Source organism: Schistocerca nitens, chromosome 1, assembly GCF_023898315.1.
Source record: "Schistocerca nitens isolate TAMUIC-IGC-003100 chromosome 1, iqSchNite1.1, whole genome shotgun sequence".
NCBI classification, from domain to species: Eukaryota; Metazoa; Arthropoda; class Insecta; order Orthoptera; family Acrididae; genus Schistocerca; species Schistocerca nitens.
Window position 1 is genome coordinate 157,538,808 of NC_064614.1, and position 12,267 is coordinate 157,551,074.

General features: G+C 40.4%; 1 protein-coding gene across 2 annotated transcripts in view; it reads right to left on the reverse strand.

Annotated features, from left to right (window-relative positions):
- Window positions 1-12,267, reverse strand: part of LOC126243987 (protein kinase C, brain isozyme) — a 199,633-nt gene that overhangs the window by 114,081 nt on the left and 73,285 nt on the right. For both annotated transcript variants that reach the window (XM_049948204.1, XM_049948203.1), the window contains exon 2: window positions 6,271-6,353. The gene's annotated coding sequence lies outside the window, so the exon portion shown is untranslated. The remainder of the gene's footprint in view (window positions 1-6,270; window positions 6,354-12,267) is intronic.

The following is a 12,267-nucleotide window of genomic DNA, read 5'->3' on the forward strand; positions in this document are numbered from 1 at the left end:
CGATGGAACCTCTGCCAGGCACTAGAATGTGATTTGCAGAGTATCCATGTAGATGTAGATGGGAAACATTTCCAGAGTTATTGGAATACGTCCCACTGAACATGCGACAAAGCATGTGGTACCAACAACAACCAAAGTGCATCTGCGCACTTCGCTCATGCGGTGCGAAATCATTCGGATGAGACCTTAGGTGAGAATTTGATAGGGCCCGTTGTGCCGGTGGCATGGCCTGCACGTTTCCCTCGACTTTATTTTTTTCGTCTGGGGACACGTGAAATTCCTTGGTTACAACACCCTATCGAGACGGATGAAGGGGAGTTTGAAATGGTGCGACAATCACTCAGGCGTCGTTGCATGGCGTTCATTCGAGCAGGAGGACGTAACTCTGACCAGTTTTTGTAACTGACCAGTTTTTGTTTTCAAATAAAGGTCATGAAACGTCAACCTAACCTTTCTTTTACCTTCGTGTCACAAAGAAGTTGAAATCGTTGCCCTGCAGGGCAGCTACCATGTCCACTCGGATGGCGGGCTGTATGCCTACCTACCCGGCGACGCGCAACGCTGTTAAATGACGCCGAATGCTAAAGGATGCGAACATGAGACGCTATATGCAAGTTGCTTGTTACGACCCACTCTACTAGCTCTCTCATTTTTTACATTCATTCTAGAAACATATTTTAAAACCAAGCAGAACATTTCCGTACGTGGGTTCCTTTTTAAATCTGTATCTACTAATTGCCCTCGGTAATAGAAATCAGGAAACATTCTGTATATCAACAAATTCTGCATCGGAAGATGCTAGAAACAAAAATGAATTGATGAATATTGCGCAGATGCATAAGACACATAAGCACACCAGACAAAAAATTAGTCACCCCAGGAAACATGACACTAACACCGTCTTTAACATAGATAATTGCCTCTTTATTCTGTGAGAAAATATTCGACAAGTTTCTTCAGGTGTGCGATGTAAAGCTGAAGCCATGTTTCATCCACTGTTCCAACCAGTCACCGCCATTTTCTACGTGATTAAGACAGAGCGATTTAGAGAGCCACTCAAGGTGCGATGTGTGCCCGAGTGTTCGACGAACCAGTAACGTGAGCGTACAGACATGTGAACAAGCTGTTGTCATTTTGCAAGACGGAAGTGTCCGCAGTATAGTCACGACGAAATTGTAAAAGGTTGCGTAATACCCATATGTAGGGGCAGCTGACATCACCCAATAGGTGCTACCATGCCTGGTATAACATGGTACAGTCGTGGACAAAACGAGCGAGACCCCTCGCCTTTTCGTTATGCTGATCCGCACAGCTTTAAAGTCTGCTACACAGCATAACATGCAAGGCGACGAAGTGCTACCAACATACTGTACTATGCGCAGGAGTGAAACTGAAAAACTATCCGAACTTAGTCACACTCTTTTCAATCACATGTAAGACTATATTAATTCTCATTAGTGTGTTAAACACAACACAAATATAAGATACAAGTTAAAGAAGAAACGGTAATTAGTATGAACTGTACTAATAAAAATGAATTTTAACTTATCCACATAACTATTTCAGTAAGACACAGTACCCGAGATCGTTACGAATTAGCAAAATATTATGCGCATTCGGCCGCGAAACGGTCTGTGTCAACGTTCAGACGAGTCATACTGAATTACCGTTGCTGACCTACCATGAAAGTATGCAAATTTAGCAATGCGTGAAGATTCATAACGAAATTCAGTTAAAAATCATACAGTGCCACACTTAAGTCAGTTCAATTATTGACAGAAGCGGAAAAAGTAGGCAATAACAAGTATGAAATTCTACAAGATATTCATATTTACATCCACAGGACGCCGGTACAGAATAAAGGTAGCATAAAACGTATTGGGGGTGCGAGAATTTCTTAAAATTGCTTTGCTGATAGTCTATCTGCCTCCATCAAGATTAGAACCGAAAACAAACCTGACCTCCCTTGAATAGCAAACACCTTTCACTACGCTAGCAGACAACACAGGAAAACGGTCCTCTATTAATACCCCAGACATGAATAAGCCGGCAATTTCGAAATGAAAATGGCAAAATGATCCGCAGTTTCCGTTGCATAGAGCTTTCTGGACTCAAAACATGATTTTTCTAGCTTTTTCACCGCTTATGTGACAATCATTTAGGATGTTTATCGAAAGAACAAAATATTGTTATTAGCGAGTAAATTTAGTAGCTTGCCGGCGCGGGTTAGCCGTGCGTTCAACAGCGTCATATCGCGGACCGCGCGGCTGCTTGCGGCGTCAGTTCGAATCCTTCCCCGGGCATGGATGTGTGTTAGGTTAGATAGGTTTAAGTAGTTCTAGGTCTATGAGACTGTTGACCTAAGCAGTTTGGTCGCATAGTTCTTAGAGCCAGTTTTTGACCTTTCGAGTAAATTTTCTTTACATAAACGGCCGCATCTTTACATTGCGTTGATATAGAAGCTCACTTTCTTACACCACCAAGGGACCGTATCCCGCAGGAAGTGCGATACATTTCAACTTATTATGTCTACCCGTACTCGAGGTAAACGGGTTTTAAGGGTTGGGTAGACACATAGACTGTCAAGAAAGTGAGACTATTAGGGTTCCATTTTTACCGATTTAGGTGACGAAATCCTAACAACGATAATAGCTACGACAGTTACTGAAGATGAGGGCCGCATAAATAACTCTCCCTACTCTTTATTTGAAATGTTTTAGTAGCAATCGATACATCAGCATATTACTCGTAGCTACCCTTTCGATCCAAATCACGTTTACAGGAATGCAAATAAAATCCATTTGCCTACACTCGTGGTAATTCAGACCCCAGTATTAATGCCACAGCGCTTTAGAAGTGCGAGCATTCGCATTGCTAGCTAGCTTAAGAAATACTTCGGCTAATGAACGTTTTCTGGCTGTGGCAAATCTAATGTAGAATCCTAAACATTGTAGAATACGTTTGGCAGCTATTTAGCCGTTTATTTCCTGGGGTGGTGCAGAATTATCCTACTAAATTTACAAGCTAATAACAGTATTTTGTTATTTCGATAAACATCCTAAATGATTAACACTTAAGCGGTGACATAAAGGTAGAAAATTCATGTTTTGAGCCCAGAAAGCTCTATGCAACGGAAACTGCGGATCATTTTGCCATTTTCATTTCGAAATTGCCGGCTTATTCATGTCTGGGGTACTAATAGAGGGCCGTTTTCCTGTGTTGTCTGCTAGCGTAGTGAAAGGTGTTTGCTACTCAAGGGAGGTCAGGTTTGTTTTCGGTTCTAATCTTGATGGAGGCAGATAGACTATCAGCAAAGCAATTTTAAGAAATTCTCGCACCCCCAATACGTTTTATGCTACCTTTATTCTGTACCGGCGCCCTGTGGTGTAAATATGAATATCTTGTAGAATTTCATACTTGTTATTGCCTACTTTTTCCGCTTCTGTCAATAATTGAACTGACTTAAGTGTGGCACTGTATGATTTTTAACTGAATTTCGTTATGAATCTTCACGCATTGCTAAATTTGCATACTTTCATGGTAGGTCAGCAACGGTAATTCAGTATGACTCGTCTGAACGTTGACACAGACCGTTTCGCGGCCGAATGCGCATAATATTTTGCTAATTCGTAACGATCTCGGGTACTGTGTCTTACTGAAATAGTTATGTGGATAAGTTAAAATTCATTTTTATTAGTACAGTTCATACTAATTACCGTTTCTTCTTTAACTTGTATCTTATATTTATGTGTTGTGTTTAACACACTAATGAGAATTAATATAGTCTTACACGTGATTGAAAAGAGTGTGACTAAGTTCGGATAGTTTTTCAGTTTCACTCCTGCGCATAGTACAGTATGTTGGTAGCACTTCGTCGCCTTGCCTGTTATGCTGTGTAGCAGACTTTAAAGCTATGCGGATCAGCATAACGAAAAGGCGAGGGGTCTCGTTCGTTTTGTCCACGACTGTACACGAACGACACTGAAGCACAGAGGTGACCCATTTACCTCTCACAGAGAATTGCAACTCTAATCCTTTACAAGCCCACTGGTGTTGTGTATGCGTAATGACTTCGTAGTGCTTTACTTTTTTTGTCAGGCACTGCATATGTATTCTCTGCTTCTACCACGAAGTCGAGAGTTGCCTTTAGACGCTGCTGGCCGAAGACCTGAGTTCAAAGCCCAGTTTCGTGTAGTAACGTAGTGGTATGAACGCAGTAAGTTTTGCTTTGTGACGAATGGTTTTCATCCGCTATGACCAATGTCAGTCAGGGTAGAGGAGACTGAAAAGCGTGAAAGTGGTGTTGGCTGCCGCCTGGCCTATTGCCAGGGGCGGAGAGCTTTTTGTAGTGCCTTTATGACCCCTGTGTAACGCGCACAGAGAGTGCCGGCTATCCGCGCAGAATGACCCCTTCCGTAGTCAATAACTTTTGCTTTGACCATGAACATGTTATAATACTGAAACTGGCTCAGTGCCGTAACTAAAACGAAATTTGATAGACGAAAAATTGTCAGCTTATGGAAAAGGGAGCTGTTATGACAACTATTAATTCCTGCATACCCAAAGCGTATGCGAAGATTACACTTGGTGATGGGTAATGTTGAAATGGTATCCTGGTTCATGTTCACGATAACGTTAATCTATGGACCCACGTCATGGTGCTTACGTCACTCCCAAAACATCACAGGAGCATTTCTTACCTGAACTGCACCCTCCACAAACTGTGGCTTCAACTCCTCACTGGTCCGCCACTATACTCGATGCCTCGCATCATTGAAAAGGACGCAATATGCCGATTTGTTGAACTACTGGCCGCGCGAAGTGTTCATTCTTTCTCTTTGTCTTGTTTATCGCTAAGCCGAAATTTGTGCCAAGCAAACTTTCGCTAACATGTAGTTATCCTGAAAGGTAGCGAAACGAGTTTTTGAAAGTTACGAAATCCTTACTGAAACACACTGTGGCCATAGTACGAGGGGCGTTCAGAAAGTAAGCTCCGATCGGTCGCGAAATGGAAACGACTATGAAAATCCGATAAAGCTTTGCACAGATGTGTTGGGTAGTGTCTCTAGTATAACCCCAGTTAGCATCACGTCGCTCTTCTCATTTCTGAGCTCGCAGTGAGTGCGTAAAGATGTCTAGAAAATAGTGTCTGCCGCCAAGTACGAGGGCCTGGTGAGAAATTTCGCCTGAAGCTATGCAGCTAACATTACATAACTGTCGTGCTGTTTCTTCTTCAAGACAATTCTCAGCCGCATTCTGCAGGGGCAATGAAGATGCTCCTGCATCGTTTTCAAATGGAAATGTGAGATTACCCACAATACAGTCCGCAATTGTTTCCCCCTGAGTTTCATCTCTGGTCACATGAACCGCTGTCTTTGAAGACAACATTTTGACACAGACAACGAGGTGTAGGCCAGCGTGGAGAATTGGCGGAAAGCACTGGCGGCTGCCTTCTATGATGAGGCTATTGAAAAGTTGGTACAACGCTATGACAAAAGTCTAAGTCAGAACGGCGACTACGTAGAGAAGTAGCTGAAAGGTGTAGCTAATTGTTACAAGTAAAACATTTCTGATGTTCACCGTGGTTTCAATTTGGCAATCAATCGGAGCTTACTTTCTGAACAGGCCTCGTATCTCGAATCGACGAATTTCTGCAAACACAAATGAGTCTGAGAAAAAACTTAAGGGGAAGCATGATCCAAACAAAAAACCAGCCACAGGCAACTGTTAGTAAAATTGTCCTATCATCCCTTAAACTCTACTATCTGTCGACATGTTGTTCGTTAGGTTACGCTACTTTTCTCATTATTAGTTCTAAAGCATACAATTAGCGTATTGTCTCAAATCTCGCCGTCTTCAGTATTGGAGAATATGTCCAACTTCTTCATCCGCCTCCATGTCAATTTTAAAGAACGAAATCTAGAAATGCCAATATTTTTTCTCATGCAGATCTGTTATAATCTTGTCTACTTCAGGTGTGCGACCTGTGTTGCTACGTATACAAACTAGTATAGTGAGAAATTTCTATACTATTTCTGGTAATTTACTATTCCGATACAAGCGTGAATCATATAAAACTGGAACTGTAAAAGAAGCGTACGTTTCAAATCATCACACAATCTAAACAGAACATACCTTGGAACTTACGAAGTCACCGAGTCTATAACGTAGTAAACTTTTATGTAATTAAAACTGCGCAAATATCTTATTACTGAACAAGCAGCGCTATTGAGAGCAGGAAATGCACAGGCCTGCTTTTCGGATACTTACGTCTGAATCTGCTCCTTTGTCGGCTCCGGGGCAGGTAAACGAGACATATTCGTGACATCGCTTGTGGACCACGAAGCTGCATACTGCAACAAACAATACAACATAAATAACCACATTGAAAGATTGTAACTCTAATTTGCTTTGCTGAATAGCGTAAGATTGTGACTTGAATTTGGTATGCTGAAATCGGGTGCTAATTAGACCATGAAAGCGGTTTAAAACTGTGAGCTGTCTTGGGAGGTTAACCGTGCGTTTACTGGGCCACTGTTTCAGCAGGTAACTAGTCTAAGTTTACCATATTACCAATCAGTCTATCATTGATTATAATCTTTTACAGTCACACAACAACCGGTAATATATCTATATAAAAGGAGAATTTAAATAAAAAGAAAGAAATCAGTTTATATTTGCAAATTTATTTTAAAGATTGTTCATTGAAATTTCAGCATATTATACGTGAGTTATAACTGAGCTGGTGCCTTATTTACGATTGTGAGACTGTGAGATTGGAATATTACGGAACACATAAAATATGGAGTCAAGATTGGGAGACTGGATACAACACTGCATTCATAAAACAACACACAAAGAACATTGAAACGCATGCAAGAGAAAGTTAATCACTACAAACAGATTCAGAGATTACTTTCATAGCACAATCCTGTCCGTCTTGTAATTACCCTTCACGTGGTCAACTTGGTTTACAGAAAGCGTATAACTCCGCAATAATTTAGATAATAAAAATAAATTAGATCAAAAAGCGAATTACAAAACAAAAACCTCGAACTGGTTACTAACGTCCTACTATTAACCTGATGGGTCAAACAGTTATATAAGCACGTGGTACTGGTCTCACAAAGTACACGCCACGTGGGTTGAACACAAAGAAAAGTTGGTATATTCAAAATCTTTTCAAGACGATACGTTATAATCACACAAGCATTTGCATTTAAGATTGATCTTACTTAGAGTTACTGACCAACACGTGGTTCCACTTTACTCACAAAGTAGTAACAAAGCAACTACCGCAAATTAATCTGAACTGGACACGAGAATTACACTCCGCTGCAATTAAAGATAACCTTAGCTATTTTAAAGCTAACCCGAAATAAAATGATTAAATTCTCAGTTAACCTCAACTTAACAAATCCATTGTCCTATGGATTTAACAGACACGCGCTTGGCCGGAGATCTTACCACTTCAGACGCTCGCTACCGCCAGACTGCTACTGCTGGACTGCCACTCTCCAACTGCTTACTCTCCAGCTGCCAGACTCCCCCTGAACTACCCAGCGTGCTCCCGAGAGTCGCTCACAAAGACAAACGGAAGGCGCCAGAGGGGCAGCTCCCTATACCAACATGACAGGGGACGGACCGGACCATACTAAGAATGGAAACCTCTCTGCTTTTAGGAACCGTAGCTACCTGTTTCAACGTTGGTCCTACTGTTCTCTAGCAGACAGCCTTGTCTGCTACCCTCAAGCATGCAGCTACAAACACATTTGATCATTCATCCTCTCACACAGAAGGGAAGGGGGATGACAGTATCTTATCATACACAGTATATAAAAGAAAGCGGATGTAGGTTCCGTATGAGACTGTGTGACATGAATTACATATAAGAATTACATATAAACTGTGCTTTAAAGTGTAGTAGTGTGAGAGATCGTTCTTGTTTACGTGTAAAAGTAACACGTTCCACTACTCAGTCTCCTCCCAGATAGTCAGAAACGCCACAGTAAATTTAGAAGAGGAATTTATTTCTTAAAAGACAACAATTTTGAGAAATTAAACATGAAAGGAATCCAACAGAGACCTTTCATAACCCCAACGCTCCGGGAAAAGACTGTGCAGGGAATTTTCTGGCCATGCTAGGACATTCCCAAGCAGGCTTCTCACACCCTACTTAAACCAAAAGTGTAAAGAAAAAGGCAAAAGGTCACCAGCTACTTGCTAAAACACAATAATTTCAAACATCTTTACAATCTACCAATTTCAAAGAGAGAAAAAAAAAACACACAATCTGTGACACCTATTTAAAAGATCATGTAGACCTAAATCGGTCAGCAAGTAAAAACAATGGTTCCTGTGTCATTAATATGAAAACAATTTCTGGTTGTTACCCTTATGGAGTTCACCAGTATTTGCTCATTGCAAGAGCCAACTGATCACAGGCAAATTTATGACTGTTTATTAACAGGCAAAATTTATGAAAATAGCAAAGGTGCCACAGCAATTAAAAAAAGAACATCAAATAACATCAGTATCATAAAGTAGAACATTACAATGCACAATTCGCAAAAGCAAAAAAATCGACAAAAAAAACATGTTTTACTAAGTGGTTATCGCAAAAAAATTTCTATACCTTATAAAACTAATAATCTGTAGGATTAACCTAACTATGTGGCACTAATTTAATCACTCTACAATATTTCAGTTAGTTAGCAAACAATGAGCACTGTGTCATTATACTGAAACTACAATAATTGTGTGATTGTTACCCTTAAGGGGTTCCTCACAATAAATATGCCCCATGCAAAGGCTAATCGATCACAGCCCAATGAGAATGAATCGCAATCTGACTGATAAAGGAAGCAGTGCCACAGTAATGAATTTATGAAACAAAATATCACAAATCTAATACCTAACACAAGAACAAACATTGATCAATAAAACAGTACAATAGTCAACATCTAAAACAAAACACCAATAAATAAAACACCTGCAAAATACAATAGTCAAAGTTTAAAAAAATATAGAACACCTGCAAAATACAAGAGTCAGAGTTTAATAAACACCAATAAATCGAGTCCCTGCAAAACACACGAGTCAAAGTTTCTGTGACAGAAACACACGTATATGCATTGAACTAAGAACCGTATAATCACTGTTCACTTATACACTCACTAGTTCCACTGTTCCGTGGCACAATATAAGGGGAGGGGGAGGGGGTTCGTCGCCGCAGCTGTCAGTAGGGATTTTTGTCCATCTGTTGCGTGCGATCCCGCCGTCTCTGGCCTCTCATGAAGTTTCTCTTGTGTCACGAACATCTCGATTTTGTTCCATGTTTGTATTGTCAAATTCGTGCAGTATCCTCGATTGACATGCCAGGTTGATATTCCTGGGCAAGGATGACACTTCAATGGCTCTTCTTCGTGTCACCCTTAGCGACCAGAGAACATCTAACCATGAATTACTGTCGCTTGACAGTAGGCATCCGTCAGGAAATGTCGATAGGCGTCGTTGACGTCTGCAAGTTTCTTTGGACAGTACCTGTCAAAAGGCTCCACGCCCTTTGTGTTGTTACACCGCAGCCGTCTCGTCACGGTCGCGTGCGTGAGGTGCGTTGCCAGGAGATGGATTTCCGCGCGGTGGACCGCTCGCCCATCTCAGGTCATTCCCTTCAGCTAGGGTCGCGCGGGCGGCCCTCCATTAGCTGCAGGTATACGGGAAAGTGTTTGCGGCGTAGGGTCTTTTGTTGTCGGCCGCGCTCCCGAAGTGGCCTGGCTGACAGCGTGTCCCGCTGGGAAACCCGCCAGTTTACAACTAGCTGGCTGCTCCCGCCGTCTCTTAAGAGTTTTGCCGGTTCGCTTTCACGTTCTCAACTGCATTCACAGAAATTTTTCATCATCCTTATGTGATTACACAATGTCATACATAATATCACTTAGTATTGTCTTTCACAATTTTTAAGAACAAAGTTATATGAATCGACAATATAAAATTAAAAGTTAAATGACTTGACAATATAAAAAAGATAAAAGTGAAATGACTTGACAATGTAAAAAAATTAAAATTAAATGAACTGACAATATCATATTTAAATCCACATCACTAATGTGGTTCACTTGTGTCTTAATAAATCAAATGCCACTTATTAATTCACTAAAATGAATAGGGTTATGCCTTGCGCAAGTATAGGTTAGGAGAGCATGGGGTTCACATGTTATTTACACACACACATGCACACCTGTTGTCTATTCTACAAACTAACTACCCGTAAGCATGCATTACTCTAAATTCTACTTCTATCCACTACTAATTAATCCCACAAGCCACTTCAATGCTACTTCAACGAAGTGTTTACACCACTACCACATTGTTCTATTTCGTCCTCTTCTTGACGCTCGCCGCATATGTCTTGTCATATAATGAATATGGAGACTTTCCTTAAACATACACATTAAAAAGAACAATGGTTATTTACACGCAAAAACATTTATACCAGTTCGCACACCTGAAAAGAGACTCACAATTATACATTTATCATACTCATATATTCACACATAACACAGTAAGAAAATTTCATCTAAAATTACGTTGTTACAAGGATTAATCACACAGATGGCTCTGAGAAGGTTAAATTATTTGCATTATACAGGTTATATTACATTCTCTTACCCATTTTGCTTCGATTTCGTTCCTTCTTTACGTTACCTTTCGCCTTCGAATCAGTTATTTCTCCTGTGGTGGTTATTCTGGATTCATTTCTCATGAATGGCAAAATTGTGGTCACCTCTATTCTGTAAAACAGTATCATCTCAACATATTGAACTTACAACAGACACAAAAGATTCGATTCCTCCTGTAGTTTAAATGACAAATGTTTTGCTTCATCCTTATTACCTTAAACCAAGCTTTCCTTCGTTCCCATAATCAAAATTATTTAATCATCCTCTACCTTCAAGAGGGAAATTTCCTCAGTACAAATCCTATAGGCTGCAGTGCATCCCGCACCAGCGAAAACAGTAGGCTGTAATGCTCACAGCATCAGCAAAACACAAAACACATAAACGTCGCTTTTCTGGGACAAGTATTAACGCAGAATAAGTTTTCCAGGCTTTGGCTCAACATCAATCAAGACTACAAAAAGGATCCATATTTCCGTTCCATTCTCCATTTGCTGAAAAACTGCTCGTATTTGACTACCACAATAATATTTCAGAGCCACGTAAATTACACAAACCACAATTCTTCTTTCACCTTGAAGGGAATCAATATACTTACGAAATCCACAGACATCACTTTACGTACTCAGCTATAAAGAACAAAAAAAAACATATATCATTATTAACATATCATCGCATATTGGGAAGCCAATGGTTTAAACAATCGTATTATCGCATCCGGTTTTCAAGATTCCAAACTTACTCATTCCTTTCTCAGAGTTCTCCTATCTTAAAATATTCATACAGCACGCATACTATAGTAAGAGATCCTCATTTATACTGACAGATATAGAATAGTAATAGATAGATAGTAGCACGGAAAGCAGAAAATCGGAAACAAGGCTACTAACAGCTGGGGACCTGGGTTTGCCAGACCCATAATATCCACAGATCGGATATTCCCCTGAGTTTTTGCACTAATTCAGCAACGATCCTGCTTCTCTCAGGAGCGACTCCATTCAATTTACACACAAAAAAAACATAAACAGCATTTTACTCGTTCACAAGGAAACCTTTTATGTTCACATTAGAACCAACCTAAATCCTAATTGCACAAGGAAAGAAAACAAATTAAAACATCACTTCAATCAATCACGTAAAAACATCTTTATCATTAATTTTTACTAACATATTATTCAAAATGCATACGTCACAAATTTAAACAAATCCATTCATTCTCCTCTCTATAAATCCTATGTACTCATTTGCCATGTCGCTCATTTGTTCCGATTTGGCGCCTTCTGGGCTGATCATTTGTCATTGCCGGTTTCGTTCATTTCCATTTGTTGGATTATGTCTAGGGTTAGCTGGCCGAATTTCAACATCATGAGGTGCTCCGCCTACAATTCTACTCCCACCGTGTTCATCGTAGTAACGATGCTGGTTGCCGTACCTGTTGCGTTCACGATTTTGTCCCCATCCTCTCTCATTTCTGTTGCTCCATCTGTGTTCGCGACTGTTACCCCAGTTTCTATACGGCCTGTCTCGATTATTGTTTCGTTCGCGTCGCGACGACCAGTCACGCCGTTGATTAGTAATACGGCCACGA